Source organism: Peromyscus leucopus, unplaced genomic scaffold, assembly GCF_004664715.2.
Source record: "Peromyscus leucopus breed LL Stock unplaced genomic scaffold, UCI_PerLeu_2.1 scaffold_151, whole genome shotgun sequence".
Lineage (NCBI taxonomy): Eukaryota > Metazoa > Chordata > Mammalia > Rodentia > Cricetidae > Peromyscus > Peromyscus leucopus.
The window spans coordinates 32,570-49,453 of record NW_023504677.1 but is presented as its reverse complement, the minus strand read 5'-3'; positions in this window follow the sequence as shown (position 1 = coordinate 49,453).

Genomic DNA, 16,884 nt, shown 5'->3' with positions numbered 1-16,884 from the left:
AGTCTGGGATACTTGAGATCCTATCTCCAAAGGGGAGGGGAGCAAATAAATAAAAATATGTCTTCATGTGTTTGCCAGTGTACAAAGATATCTCTAGGGAAGAAAGAACTTTATACTAAAAGAGGCTTGCAAGTGCACAGATGTTTCCAAGGCACGGTAAGTGTTAGATCCCAGGTCTCAGAAGAAGCAAAACATGCTCCTTCTCCAACCTGGCAACAAATGCAGAACGAGAGAGTTCTGTCAAGCAACGAGAAGAGCCCATAATGTAATGGAGATGCACGCATATCTTCTGCTGGCAGGTCACAGGCTAAAAGTGAAGTGGATCGTCCAATTTTATTCCAAGAGATCTTATCACTCACAGAAAACGACCACCAAGATGCGTCACCCGATTTCATTTAGGGAGAAGAGAAACCCATAAAGAAAACGACTGGTTCTCCCGAGTTATGCAAAGTGCCGGCTCTCCACCTACTTAGGGTCAGGCTTGGTCTAATCTAAACTCCTTGGGCAGGCACTTCCTCCTCCTACACTTCAAACCGAATCAGGGCTGCTGGAGAGAGCCCACCGCCGCCACTCGCACAGAACAGCAGACCGCTGGGGACAACTTGAGGCGCTCGCAAAGAGAGCCCTGGAGGAGAAACCGAGTCGGGGCAGACGAGGAAGCCCAAGGTGACTCGGACTCACGGCCGCCTCCCGCTCTGGCCCTCTCCCCGGTTCCGAGGCCTCCCCCACGCCACCCGAGGTACCTGTCACCGCCGCGCAGCGGAGGCACTCGCGGCTTTCGCATCCCCCCGGCTGCCCATGCCCGGGCTGCGCTCCATCCACTCCAGTGCCAGCAACGACGCCCGGAGCAGGGCGGGACAGCGGCGACCTCGGCGGAGGCTGCGCCAGTGAGAAACCGACACGCGCCTTTCCCGCCGCTCCTCACAAGCCGGTTTCTCAAAGCAGTCACCCAGCTGCCAGCCCCCTGCACTTCCGCTTCCTAGAGGCGAAGGCAGGACAACTTCCGGCTATAGAGTGCGGGCTGGAGTTTGCCAGAGCGGTCCTGCGGCCGCCATATTGCCAGCCGAAACCTCGCCCCTCTTTCCGGCCCCTCCCCTTTGTGGGTCGATCGGGTGAGCGAGCCCGCCAGCCTCTTGTTTTAAGATCGTGGGGAGAGTCCTAGTGCACGTGGCGAGCTCCAAGGCTTCGCCCGAAGGTGCTGGCAGCTAGGTAGTTCAACCTTTGTTTTTCAGATTTTTATCATTTATCCCCCTCAAGTTAAATAAATGAGCAGTTAAACTCGGGAGGCAAAGGCAGGGGGATCTCTGTGAGTTCAAAGCCAGCCAGGACTATGTGGAGAGACCTTGTCTCACAAGAAAAAAAAAAAAAAAAAAAGCTGTAAGTTTGTTTTAGTATGTGATGTGTAGTTAATGCAGAGACCCATAATTGTTCAGAGTGCTGAGAATAAATGATGTTGACTTTTCTCAGCCCTGAATAAAGAAAGAAGCATCTATATCTCCCTCCCAAGACACAAGGAGCATCAGAAGAGAGCAGAGGAACGAGTACACGCTCTTGCTGCCAAGCTCAGTCCCAGAATGCACAAAACTCCAGGCAGGGGCTGCGGAGACGACTGGGTGCATAGAGTGGCTGCTGCCCAGGTATGAAGACCAGAGTTCAGATCCCCCAGAACCCTCCTCATAAAAGAGTAGCTGCCTGTAATCCCAGCTCTCAGGAGGCAGAGACAATTGCCCCGGCAAGGGTGGCTAGCTAGACTAACCAGAATTACTGAGCTCCAAGTTCTCAAGAATTCTGTTGGGGCTGGAGAGATGGCTCAGTGGTTAAGAGCACTGGCCGCTCTTCAGAGGACTCTGGTTCAATTCCCAGCACCCACATGGCAGCTCACAACTGTTTTGTAACTCCAAAGTTAAATAAATTTAAAATAAATAAATGGGCTCAGGGGGATTAAATAAAATGAAAAGAATTTCACCTCAGTGGTTGGAGAGAATACTCAATTACTCAGCATCACTTGAACACACACACATACACACACACACACACACACACACACACACACACACACACACACACACACACTAAGCCAAGTATGCTCTGGAGCTAGAGACAGATCCTTGGGGCTTGCTGGCCACCAGCCTAACTGCTGAATGGGTGAGTTCCAGACTAGTGAGAGACTCTCAGAAAACCAAAATGGCTGGTGTCCTGAGAACTGACACCTGAGGTTACCTCTGGCTTCCACACCCACATGCACACATGTGCACCAACCTGAAGACACGCACGCATACAGAGAGAGATGTAAAGCACTGATCTTTACTCAGTATCTGCTCTCTGGTTGTGGGAGCAGCACTTTGTCCTCTGAAATCAGTTCTCTATAGGTTTTTATTTTTTATTGTCTGTTTCTTGTTGTGAGGGCAGAAGAGACATCTGAGCCTCTTAAAGGTAGACAGAAACCAGAAGTCCGAGACTCACTTAAGGTGAGTTTGTGGCAGAACTTGGGTCTCTAGATGACCAGTTGTAGCATGAATCTTAAAAGGTTATTAATGAAAACAAACCTGGAGCCAGGTACTGCGTCAACGCTGGAAGATCAGAGAAGCAGAACAAGCCACAGACTCACCTTGACAATTCCTCAGCTGATCCTGTTTCCTCAGACTGGAAGCCTCTGAGTCCTCATTCAGAATGAATCTGAGCTGAACTGCTACTCAAAAGCCTAAAAGCTTAACCAGCTTTAGTTCCTGGTTTTCGTACCTTATATACCTTTCTACTTTCTGCTTTCTGCCCTTTCTTCCTGGATTAAAGGCGTGAGTCACCATGCCTGGCTATTTCCAATATGGTTTTGAAGTCACAGAGATCCGAATGGATCTCTGCCTCCAGAAGGTGTGAGTGCCACCATTTTCTGGCCTCTATGTCTGTCTAGTGGATGTTCTGTTCTCTGACCCCAGATAAATTTATTAGGGTGCACGATATGTTGGGGAACACAATATCACCACAACCAGTGCTGTTCCATAGAAGTAAAGTATCAGCCAGGGCAGGTGAGATGGCTCAGTAGGCCAAGGGGCCAACAAGTCTCCAGACTGGAGTTGGATACCTGCCCATGGTAGAAAAAAGAACCAACTCCCAGCAGAAGTTGTCCAGTCTTCTGATCTCCACATGCACACAAACACATGTAAAGTGTGGGCCACATGTGCAGTTTCATTTTTTCCTTGTTAGTTTCTGATGACGAGGATTAAATCCATGGCTTCATGCATGCAATGCATGTGCTTTGCTACTGAGTGATTACGCTCTAGCCCATATACAGTTTAAAATACTCTAGGGGCTGACCGAGAGGGCTCAGCGGCACTTGCTGCTCTTGCAGAAGTCAGTTCCCAGCACCCACATGATGGTTCATAACCATCCTTAATTCCAGTTCCAGGGGATCTGGCAGCCTCTTCTGACCTCTGCAGGTACCAGGCATGTACATGGTCCACATATAGGCAAAACACTCACACACATAAAATAAAAGAAATAAAACTTTTAAAAGTTAAAGTATGTCAGTAGCCACTTTATTTCCTGAGACAGGGTCTCACTATGCAGCCCTGGCTGGCCTGGAACTCACAGAGAAGCCTATGTACTAGGATTAAAGGTGTTAACCACCCTGCCCAAGCCCATAACCATTTTTTTTTAATACAAGAAGGTCCTGGGGAGATAACTCAATCTCTAAAATGTTGGTCAAACAACCATTAGGACCTGAGTTCAACCCTAAGCAACCGTATAAAAAAGCTTGTTATGGGATGTCCCAGAAACCCCATCAAACAAAGCAGGCTATTGCCAGTGTACTGGTTGTCCACCAGAATTTGATGGTAAGAACCCTGTTGCTAAAGATACTACACACTTTAGCCACAGGGCATGAGAAATCAAATGGGTACTGACCAAGAAGCTTCTCCTTGGTGACTAGCTTTCAGAGTACAGGAAGATGGTATGCAGGCTGTGGGGAGGAAAAGGTCATCAACAGTCTTAGCCAGCTGTGAAGCCTGTGAGCTACGGCAATGACCAGAATGGCAAGATCTGCCTGTGGATGCAGCAGTGGCATGAGCTATAGGGGAACCCAAGTGCTTTCTGATTGGATTTAAGGCTCACTCCACAGTAGAAAGTAGAATGTTGACATTGTAAATCTGACTGAGACCATGACCGCAGAGCTCATGGGCCCTAGGGGTTAACTCACTACTGTTATTTTGCTAAATGAACAGTGTACCAAAGTGCCCTCTAAATTCATATCTCTCTATACTCAGATTGGTATATCTCTCAGACCTCATCAGAGAAGTTTCCTTTTACAGTGGACAGTTGTTAATGCTGGAACTCACAACTGGTCCAAGTCCAGAGAATCAGTTCTGTAATACTCAGCCATGAATGAGACATATATATATATATATATATATATATATATATATATATATATATATATATATATATGTCTCAATGGTCCTTTGGTCTTTAGGGTCAAGGTGTGATATATAAGGACCATTGAGAAAGAGGAGGCAGAAAGATTGTATGAGCCAGATGATGGCGAGGAGTGGAGCAAAGCAGTGTCTTCTGGATGTGGCAGGACTGCTGTACTCAAGAACTCACGGCAGCTATGGAGCCCCCCAAGATCAAGCCAGTCAATGTTCCAGCATGGAATAGGGAGGAGACCATGGGCCCCTCCCTTAACTGAGGAGCTAGTGATAGTTGATGGCTTCCAGGGAAGAGAAAGAGTCAATTTCTTTAAAGGTGTGGATCCTAGTAGGTTGACCACACTCTAGTGGGTAGCCCACGGTATGAGTACATGAGCAGCACAAAATGAAATCAGTAGGCTCTGAAAAAACAAAAAAGCACAAGAGTTATCAAGAGTGGGGCGATGGTATCACACGCCTTTAATCCCAGCACTCAGGAGGCAGAGACAGGTGGATCTCTATGAGTTCGAGGCCTGCCTGGGCTACAGAGCAAGATCCAGGATAGGCTCCAAAGTTACAAAGAAACCCTGCCTCAAAAAAAAAAAAAAAAAAAAAAAAAATGTCATCCAAAGAGGGTGGAGTAGGCAGTGCGTCTGGGAGGAGTTAGGGCTATGAATCAGAATATGTTGTATGCATATATGAAATTCTCAAAGAATTAAAAGTATTAGATATGTATACTAAAGTCTGCTGTAGAGCACAGGCACTGGAGGATCCCTGGAATTCACAGACCAGCTGGTCTAGCCTAATTGGTGAGCCTCAGGTCTCAGTGAGAGGCCCTGTCTCAAAAAACAAGGTGGGTAGATCTAAGGAACAATAAAGTTTGACCTCTACATGTGACTTCTACATGCACACACACACACACACACACACACACACACACACACACACATGCACCTGCCCACTCATGAGCTAACACACAAAGTACAAGGGAAAAGATAAAATTCACTTTGATATTTTCTTTCACCATGTATACTTAAAAAGTCACCAGTCACATGGAATTTTGGGGGCTGGAGAAATGGCCCTGAGGTCAAGAGCTTTTGTTGTTCTTGCAGAAGATCTGGCAGCTCATCATCCAGGGAATCTGATATCCTCTCCTGGCTTCTGGGGATTCCTGGACATACACATGTGCTGCACGTAAATTTATGCAAGCACACACACATAAAAATATTTAAAAAGATACAATTTTAAGTGTAATTATGAAATGTTACTGTGACATTTAATTTTTTTCAAATTTGTGTGTGTGTGTGTGTGTGTGTGTGTGTGTGTGTGTGTGTGTGTTTACCAAATTATCTGGCCTATGAGTTTCTGGGAATCTCCTGCCCCACACCTATCTCTTCATAGGAGCATTGGGATTACAGATATACACTACTGTGTCCTGATTTTACGTGTATTCTAAAAATATGAACTCATGTTCTCTTGCTTGAGCAACCCTTACTGTACGTGAGCGTGCGTGCATGCATGCATGCATGCATGCGTGCGAAATCTAGTGCTCACCGTATGCACATTTCAACTCTGTGACCTGGGGCTCAGGGCTCACCAGTCAGACTGTCCGCTAACGCTGCCTTGCTGGTTTTTGTCATCAGTTAACAGCAATAATAAACAGAGCACTTTGTGTATCTGACTCCTTGAACACTCAGGTACTCTTCCACACCTCAGATTGCCGTGTTCCTTTACCCACAATGCCTCATACTATTCATCCCAGCCTCTGTTAACATTGTCTCTTCCAAGGACATTTCCTGAGCACAGCATTCGATGTCCAGTCCCTCAGCCATACCCTCGCTCCCTCATCTACCTGATGCCTCCCACCACTACATATTTATAGAGACTCTCCATCCCTCGTTAGACAATGCTCAACCAGAACCTGCTGAACAGTTCTAGCCACAACTCCCCGCTCTGGCTGCGGGACACACTCTGCTGTGGTAGCCTGCTACTGCTGCTCTGCTCAGCTTGGCCTGTGGACAAAGGACATACCTTGATAATGGCTCCTGAGCTGCTGGGAAAGAGAACATTGAATCCCAGCTCCAGAAACTCTGTTTCTCATGCAGAAAGCTAAGACTTCGGCTGATTACGTGCACCTTTTTTCCTAAGAGTGAGTTTGAGGGTTGTTAGATTCAGGACTGCAGACGTAGCTCAGGTGGTAGGAGGCTTGCCTAGCACACAGGAAGCCGTGTGTTTGATACCCAGCATTTGGGAGGTAGAAGCTGGAGGATCAGAAGTTCAGGGTCGTCTTCAGCCATATAATGAGTTGGAGGCCAGCCTACGCCAATAGTAGAGAAATAGAAGGGAGGTACACTCAGGCAGATCTTAGGACCAGAAATTTGGTTCACAAATGTTTTCATTCATCCATTCCTTCTTCTTGAGAAAGAGTCTCATTATGTAGCCATGGCTGGCTGGAACTCACTATGTAAACCTGGCTGTTTCTCAGATTTGTAGAAAGATGCTACTTCTGCCTCCTGAGTGCTGAGATTAAAGGTGTGTACTACTATGACTGTTGATGTCGTTTATTTATTTATGTATGTATTATTCTTTGACAATGTTATTCATGTATATCCATTGTTTCACCCTCTATGACCCTCCTCATTCCCTTCCCACTACCAAGTACTACCCCCATTTCATGTCTTGTCTTTGTTTTGTGGTTTTTTTTTAAGATTTATTTATTTATTATGTATAATATTCTGCCTGCATGTGTTTCTTCAGGCCACAAGAGGGCACCAGATCTCATTACAAGTGGTTGTGAGCCACCATGTGGTTTCTGGGAATTGAACTCAGGACCTCTGGAAGAGCAGTCGGTGCTCTTAACCACTGAGCTATCTCTCCAGTCCTGTTTTTGTAGTTTTATGACCACTCAGTTTCATTAGGGTTGCTTGCATAAGCATAGGCCAGGGATGGTTATTTACTGGAGCATGAGCAACTTACTGTCGGCTAGACCGTTGAAGATCTTACCTCCTTCTACCAGAGATGGGTGAGGCGATCAACAGCCAAGAGCTCCTCTGTTGGAGCTCTAGTGTGCAGGTCTTGTGCTGTGTATCCACAGCTGCTGTGAGTTCATGAGTGCAATGTCCGGAAGACAGCATTTCATGACGCTCCTCCCATTCCCTAGCCCTTCCATTCTTCATCCCGTCTTCTGCAGTGTTTTCTAAGCCTTGGAGGGTGTTAAACAGATAATCTGCTCTGGGGAGAGTGTTCAACGGCCCTTCTTTTCAGTCCTTTCAAATGTCAAAAGGATTTTGTTTTCAAGATTGGAGGCAGGGTATCAAACCTGCAGAATGAGTGCCATGATTTAGACAGGGTTTCAGTGTTTCTCCAGAAATTTCATGTCTTCAAACCGTGATCTTTACCTGGTGATTTTTTTTCAGGTTTTACTTTTATTTATGTGCATATGTGTTTGTCTGAGTGTATGCACCATGTGTACATGTGCCCACACAGACCAGAAGATGGCATTATACCCGCCCCTGAAGCCAGAGTTACAGACAGTAGTGAGCTACCTGACATGAGTACTGGGAACCAACTCAGGTCCTCTGCTAGAAGTGTTCTGAATTGCTGAACCGTCTCTCCAGCAACCCACCCCCAAAGCTGGTGATTTTGAGATGGTAAACTTTGGAGATATGGAGCCTCGTGGAACAGGATTGGGTGTTTGGAGTCACTGCCCTGGAAAGAATTTTTATTGTCTCACAAAGTGAATTTGTTCTGCCAAGAGTGAGTTGTAAGAAGGGTACACCTGGCCCCTGAAGCCTCTTGCTGCCAGTCATACCATGTGACTGTTCCAGTTACAAAACTGCTGGGTAAAAACCTCTTTTCTCATAAAATACCTAACCCTGGACCATTTTGTCATCACAACTGAAGTCATATTCAAACTAATAAATCTGAAGGATGCTGGATTCACTGTTGAAATAATTCTATAATGATGAACTCAAATGTGCTATATGAGACTTGAAGGAAGGATAAAGGTTTCAGCAAATTGGTTGTAGAAAGCAAAGTATGGTATTAATGAGCAGCCAAATGGAAAAAGAGAATATATTAGTTACTTCTTGTTGCTGTGATAAACACACACACACACACACACAACACACACACACACACGTAGCTAGAGTTTTCCTGCCTTGCCACAGTCAGTACAAATCTTTGTCACCTGCCAGTCCCACAGCCACTCAAACCCAACAAATAAACACAGAGACTTCTATTGGTTACAAACTGTATGGCTGCGGCAGGCTTCTTGCTGTTTTTATATCTTAAATTAATCCATTTCATAAATCTATACCCTGCCATGCGGGGGGGGGGAGGAACATAGACAGTTATATAAAGAAATAGAAAGTTTTTAAAATAAAGTCTTTAAAGAGACAGTAAAATTAATATAAAAATAAGCCATGTAAAGATGGATATCACACAGAAGTCTGGATTATATTGTCTTTAAGATTTTAACTGCAGAAAGACATTTGATTGTCAAGACTGCTCAGTTAAATCAATGTGTATATTTTAAAGGTATTTCAATTTCGAAATTTATGTCTAAGGATGTGTTGCTTTGGAAAGGAGACTCTGCTTTTGTTCCCACAGAAAGCCAGAGGCTATGGATTTGTTCCAGATTAGATACATCAGGTTTGATCAGCCAAGACCCCCTGAAAGGTCTCCGATGACCACCATGGCCCAGATGATCCAACATCCAGAATGGTTTGAAGGCAACTGGCTCAGACAATACAGCCACATGGACTATTCCATAATCCTAAAATTTTCTTTGTATCCCCATAAGATACAGTGGCCCCTCCAGCAGGAAGTAGTAAGAGAAGCTATGCCAAATTCCAAATTATATGTAATTTTACTTTGTTAAGGTTAAACCTTCCTTTTGGAAAAAAAAGGGGGGGGAAGTGTTGTGGGATGTTCTGTATGTCCTGTGGGAGCCATTCTTGGGTTCCTCGTGGCTTTACCAGCAGGTCCACATAGAGGATGATTAGGACCACAAGCCTGAGTGCAGGTGTCTGAGATGGTCTGCACTTGGCTGTGATGGGGATGGTCTGTATGGCAATGTGTTGCTCTGATTGGTCAATAAATAAAACCTAATTGGCTGTGGCTAGGCAGGAAGTATAGGCGGGACTAACAGGAGGAGAAAAAAGAAAAGGAAGGCAGGAGTCACTGCAGCCACTGCCAGGACAAGCAGCGTGTGAAAGATGCCACTAAGCCACAAGCCACATGGCAAGGTATAGATTTGTGGGAATGGATTAATTTAAGCTATAAAAACAGTTAGCAAGAAGCCTGCCACGGCCATACAGTTTGAAAGCAATATACGTCTCTGTATTTACTTGGTTGGGTCTGAGCGGCTGTGGGACTGGTGGGTGACAAAGATTTGTCTTGACTGTGGGCAAGGCAGGAAAACTCTAGCTACACACACACACACACACACACACACACACACACACACACACACACCGTGACCAAGAGCAACTTACAGAAGGAAGAGTTTATTCTGACTTACAGTTCCAGAGGGCGAGTCCAATCACCAAGCCCTACTGTTGTTAGTTCCCTACCTGAGGTGAATTAGACATTTGTTCTCATCTTCCCAGGAACAGTGTCTTAGACAGAGTTCCTGCTAGATTGAGATTGATTGACGCAATGTGAAAGAAAAGGACACCAACATCTACAGAAGCAGATTTTCTTCAATCAGAACAATGAAGGAACATAGTGGTTCACACTTTTAATCCCAGCACTCAGAAGGCAGAAGCAGGTGGATCTCTGTAAGTTCAAGGCCAGCCTGGTCTACGTAGCGAGGTCCAGGACAACCAGAGCTACATAGTAAGATCCTGTCTTGAAAAAAAAGAATGAGGGGTTGGGGATTTAGCTCAGTGGTAGAGCTTGCCTAGCAAGTGCAAGGCCTGGATTTGGTCCTCAGCTCTGAAAAAAGAAAGAAAAAACGAACAAATGAAAAGAACAATGAGCTGGGCAGAGCCGGTGCACTCCTTTAATCCCAGGACTTGAGTGGCAGAGGCAGGCAGACCTCTGAGTTCAAGGCCAGCCTGGTCTACAGAGTGAGTTCTAGGACAGCCAAGGCTACACAGAGAAACCCTGTCTAAAAAAAAGAAAGAAAGAAAGGAAAAAAAGAAAAGAAATGAAATGAAAGAAAGAGAAAAGAAAGAAAGTGTTGCAGATCTTTCTCTGTCCTGCCAGTCAGCTCCCAAATAACCACACAGAGACGTATTTTAATTATTAAAACTTGGCCAATAGCTTAGGCTTTTTTCTAACTAGCTCTTATAACTTAAATTAACCCATTTCCATTCATTTACGTGCTGCCACATTACCTCATCTTCTACATGTCATGCTTCCCCCACATCTCCTTGACTCTGCCTTTCTTCTTCCCAGAGTTCTCTCTCTGCCCTGAAGTCCTGCCGCTAACTCTTGCCCAGCTATTGACCATTCAGCTCTTTAATTTTTTAATTATTTATTTTTATTTTATATGCATTGGTGTTTTGCTTGCATGTATGTCTGTGTGAGGGTGTCGGGTTCCCTGGAACTGGAGTTACAGACAGTTGTGTGCTGTGGATATCATTCTATATAAATAAAACACTGATGGCCAGTGACCAGGCAGGAAGTAGGTGGGACAAGGAGAGAGGAGAATTCTGGGAAGCGGAAGGCTGAGGAGGAGACACTGGGCACCGCCAGGACAAGCAGCATGTAAAGACGCGGTAAGCCACCAGCCACGTGGCAAGGTATAGATTTATAGAAATGGGTTAATTTAAGATAAAAGAACAGTTAGCAAGAAGCCTGCCACGGCCATACAGTTTATAAGTGATATAAGCGTCTGAGTGTTATTTTATAAGTGGATGTGGGACTGCGGGGCTTGGGGAACCTGAGAGAAAGCCCTCCAGCAACAGTTGTGAGCTACCCAGTGCTAGGAAGAAACCTGAGTCTCTGGAAGAGCAATCAGAGTCTTAACTCTGAGCCATCTCTCCAGCCCTCAGCTCTTTATTATAATTACACCAATCACAGCAATACATTTTCACACAGTGTACAAGAATATTCTGCAACAAAAAAAGGAACAGGACAATGAAAGACAGCAGGCTCTTCTCTCTGTGTGCAAGGTGCAGAGGACTTGGGGTTTTAATAGGGCAGAAAAGGAACTTTGTGGGAGAAGAGTCCATCTGCAGGTCTATTTCCCTGTGGTCTCAAAGTTATAAATACCAGCGAGGTTGATATGTTGACTTCTTATCAGGAGCTTCCTGAATTCTGTCTGCAAATGTTATCAGTGTGTCCTGCCTAGACTTTCCCAGCTCACCTGAGGCTTTTAGGTCATTAGCCTTAGTTCCATTCCTAGAATCCACCTCATAAATAGGTTGGGGGATCAGGGAGTTCAAGTCATCCTTGGCTATGTAATGAGTTCAGGGTCAGCCTGGAATACATTCAAGAAACTCAAAAATAGGGAGCTGAGAGATAGTCCCCAACACCCATGGGGGCATACAACCATCCATAACTCCAGTTCCTGGAGATCTGATCTGATGGCTTTCTTCTGGCCTTTGCAGGCACCAGGCACACATGATTCACATACATACATGCAATCCAATAAAAACCCAAACTCTGCCACTCATGAGTAACGTCTGATGGAATGAATTTTTCCAGCCCCATTCTCTCAAGGTAAAAGAGAAGGTGGTTTTCCAGGGGAGAGCAAGCTGTCAAAAAAACTGCCATTCACTTAAGATCATGAGTTACGCCGGGCGGGGCGTTGGCGCACGCCTTTAATCCCAGCACTCTGGAGGCAGAACCAGGCGGATCTCTGTGAGTTCGAGGCCAGCCTGGGCTACCAAGTGAGCTCCAGGAAAGGCACAAAGACACAGAGAAACCCTGTCTCCAAAAACCAAAAAAAAAAAAAAAAAAAAAAGAATGAAAAGGTCAGTACTAACCATTGCCCTATAGACTACCTTACCTCTTTTTCAAACTCGAACTTAAAATCCTTCTGCTTCAACCCCTCAAGTGCTGTGATTAAAGGACCACTCATCTTTGCCTGGCTTGGATACCGGATTCAGATGTGAGACTTTCCATTAGTCCTGCCTGTGAGGTTTTGATGGAAACGGGCGGGACAGTGTGCTACCTCATGCATTTTTGTGAACACATGGGCGGTCCTGGGTGCGACACAGGGCTGAGATGTGTTTCCTCCTGGAGGGGAGCAGAGGTGCTGAGAAGCAGAAGTAGGAGGACCCAGCTCTGTGCTTTACATCACGTGAGTGCACGTCACATTCTAGGGAGCGTTGGTTAGTGCCTGGGAAATAGGAGCACTGTCTGGCCTCTTGATTACAACTTGGATGAGGCCCTGTTAAATTAACGACGGGAAAGAAGGCTCCCAAGCTGGGCCTTGGACACAGCTGGAAGTGTGTCTCCCACCTGGTGCTTGCAGAGGCTGATGGGCCTGCTGGGAAGCCACCTGGGTAATTAGCTGAATAAAAAGCACCCAGGTCCCTTGAGACCCTGAAGTCCCTTACAGCAACTTAGTGATGTTAAAATCATGCGTGTTTGGACCTCTGGCTGTAGCTGAGGATCACGGTGCTTGCTTAGCCTGGGTGAAGCCTTGGGTCTTCTGCAAGGATGGTAGTGGGGGAGTGTGATTTCTCTGGAAAAAGGAAGCAGCGGAGGACAGCTATGAATTTGGGCCTACACAAAATCATAAACCTACTTCAAACATTATGCAGGGGTTTCTTTGACATTTACTCTTTAGTTCATTTCTTTTGTGTATGTTCTTGCCTATGATATTTGCACATGTGTGGAGGTCAGAGGAACACTCATGGGAGTCAGTTTTCTCCTTCCTATGTGGGTCCAGGGATCTAACTCAGATCAGCAGGGTTGGTGGCAAGTGTCTTCACTCTGAGCCATCACCAGCCCTTGATTGATTGGTTGGTTGGTTGGTTGATTGATTGATTGATTTGAGACAGGGTCTCACTGTGTTAGCTCTGGCTGGCCTGGAACTAGTTATTTAGACCAGGCTGGCCTCAAACTCAAAGAAATCTGTGTCTGTGCCTCCAGAGTGCTGCATGATTACAGGCATGCACCACTAAGCCTGGCCCCGATATTATTTTGTTTTTTCATGGAATGTATTTTCTTGCATAGTTGTTAAAAAAAAAAAAAAAAAAAAAAAAAAATGCAGAACTCTGGTGCTGGCCTTTTTTTTTTTTTTTTTTTTTTTTTTTTTTTTCCCCCAGGTGCATGTATCTAGGTGGAAGAGCTGAGAAAAGCTAATCAGTATCTTGGAGTGATTCCTCTGGAATCCCCTGGGTTCCAGACTGTTTTTCTAACTAGAAGACATTTGTGATGAGAAGGGTGGGCATGCTGACAGGCGCAGATCTGACAGAATGTCCTTTGAAACATTACTTTGTATAAAAAGGTAGACAAAATTTAGTACAACAAATAAAGATGAGCTTCTGTAAACTAATTAGATTTTAATGTAGCTTTTATTTGGGGAGTTCTTTTATATCCCAGGCTAATTTCTAACTTGCCTTCATCTGTCTCCCAAGTGCTAGGATTACAGGCATGTGCTACCACTTTGGTTTTATGTGATGGTGGGTATCAAATTCAGGGCTTTATGCACACCATGCAAGCATTCTACCAACGGAGCTACATCCCAGCGCTTAATGTAATTTTGGAGAAACTTTCCTTCTTCAAGAATGCATACTGAAGTTTTAGACTCTAAGGTTTGGAGTGGAGCTTCTTTCTGCCTGCACTACTCTCCAGTGGTCCAGGGGTGGAAAAAATATTAAGCGAATGCATGCACACACACATATCACACACAGCACTAGCATGCCTACCTAGCCCAGCATAGAACAGGCCTGGTTAGCATATGCCTGTAAATCCCAGCGCTGGAGACGTGGGAGCAGACCAGACGTTCAAAGTCACCCTTCCTTAGTCTAGATAGTTGTATAAGGTAAGGCCAGACTCTGTCTCAATACAAACAAATTGGAAAAGAAAGAAAGCAGATGTGCAAAACATTTAATTAATCTGTGACTGTGACAGTTCAGCAAGTGAAAATGTTTGCCATGCAAGACTGAGGACCTGATTAAATCCCAGAACCCACAGTAGAAGAGAATGGACTCCCAGGAGTTGTCCTCTGACCTCCACAGGAGTACCACTGGCACTCACAGACACACACACACACACACACACACACACACACACACACACACACACAAAGAGAGTAATAATAATAAATAAATACAATTTTAAGAAATGTTCAATCTAAGTGGAGTGTAGCTAGAGTTTTCCTGCCTTGTCCACAGTCAGGACAAATCTTTGTCACCCAGCCAGTCCCACAGCGCTCAGACACAACCAAGTAAACACAGAGACTTATATTGCTTACAAACTGTATGGCCGTGGCAGGTTTCTTGCTAACTGTTCTTATAGCTTAAATTAATCCATTTCCACAAATCTATACCTTGCCACGTGCTGTGGCTTACCAGCGTCTTCACATGCTGCTGGTCATGGCGGCGGCTGCAGTGTCTCTCCGTCTCAGCCTTCCGCTTCCCAGAATTCTCTTCTCTCCTTGTCCCACCTACTTCCTGCCTGGCCACTGACCAACCAGTGTTTATTTATTGACCAATCAGAGCAATTTGACATATAGACCGTCCCACAGCACTTCCTTTCTTTTTTTTAAAAGGAAGGTTTTAACTTTTACACATCTCCAAAGTCAGCTTGGTATATTGGGAATTTGGGCGTAGCTTCTCTTGCTACTTCCTGCTGGAGGGGGGCGCTGTATCTTATGGGGACACAAAGAAAATTTTAGGATCATGGAGTAGTCCGTGAGACCATATTGTCTGAGCCAGTTGCCTTGAAACGATTCTGGATGTTGGATCATCTGGCCATGGTGTCATCAGAGACCTTTCAGGTGGTCTTGGCTGGTCAAACCTGATGTATCTTAATCTGGAACAAATCCATAGCCTCTGGCTTTCTGTAGAAACAAAAACAGAGCCTCCTTTCAAAGCAACATATCCTTACATCCAAATTTTGAAGTTAAGGTACCTTTAAAACACACATTTTGGCATAACTCAACAGCTTTTGCAATCAAATGTTTCTCTTCAGTTACGAATATCAAAGAGAACATAATCCAGATTCTCTGTGTGGTAGCCATCTTTATGTGGCTTATTTTTTATATTACCTTAAGCCTATTGCTTTAAGCTGCAGCCTTTAAGCCTGAAACGCTCTGTGGCTGCTGGCTCCGCCCACTTCAGCTTCCCAACATGGCGGTGTTACGTTTCTGCCAGCTCTGAAGCCATCGTGGTCTATGCTTTTATCCAAGCAGCGTGTAGCCCAGAAACCTCTTTTGTTTTGTACTAGCAAAGGCTAAATCCACCACGCAGCTTAATGTGCCACTTGCAGAGGCCTCATTCCCGCATACTGCAGGTCAAGCTCGCACGCTAGGAATCCGCCAGTAGCTCAAACCGGCAGGCTGCCGCTCCTTTGAGAGAGACAATTAGGAACTGTTTTTAGCTCCATTTTAGAATCTTTTCTCAGGTTTTAGGTAGAAACTCTTGCCCTCTCGTTGGGCGCCATTTGTAGCTAGAGTTTTCCTGCCTTGTCCACAGTCAGGACAAATCTTTGTCAACCCGCCAGTCCACAGCCGCTCAGACACAACCAAGTAAACACAGAGACTTATATTGCTTACAAACTGTATGGCCGTGGCAGGTTTCTTGCTAACTGTTCTTATAGCTTAAATTAATCCATTTCCACAAATCTATACCTTGCCACGTGGCTGGTGGCTTACCAGCGTCTCACATGCTGCTGGTCATGGCGGCGGCTGCAGTGTCTCTCCGTCTCAGCCTTCCGCTTCCCAGAATTCTCTTCTCTCCTTGTCCCACCTACTTCCTGCCTGGCACTGACCAACCAGTGTTTTATTTATTGACCAATCAGAGCAATTTGACATATAGACCGTCCCACAGCAGTGGAGTATAACTTTCATTACATTCTACGATCCTTCCGAGTCTTCTGTAATGTTTGAAATGTTTAGAAATAAGTTGGAGGGGAAAATGACATATGAAAAGGCTTCTAACACTCAGCTTAAAGAAGTTTAAACCCGAACAATACAAGATATTGTTTGTCTAGAGAGAAACCTGGGGGAGACTTCTGGCCTCAGACTGGCTGCTTTCTAGATATACTCACTGTCCTGTTTCCCCAAATCTTGGGACTCCATGAAGGGAGTGCTTGGTACTCAGGATGAGGCGAAAGACAGCTGCAGCAGTCAAAAGTCTCTCTGGCTGTGACCACCAATTAGATAAATATGGGCGGCAGTAAAGACTGAGGGAGACCAGCCAGTCTCCACCCAGTAGGGCATTCCTGGCCAGGAGATGGCTCAGTGGATAGTGTGCTGATGCACACGCGTGAAATCCTAAGATTGGATCCCAGCACCCATTTAAAAGCCAGGCATGGGTTGGGATTTAGCTCAGTGGTAGAGCCCTGGGTTCGGTCC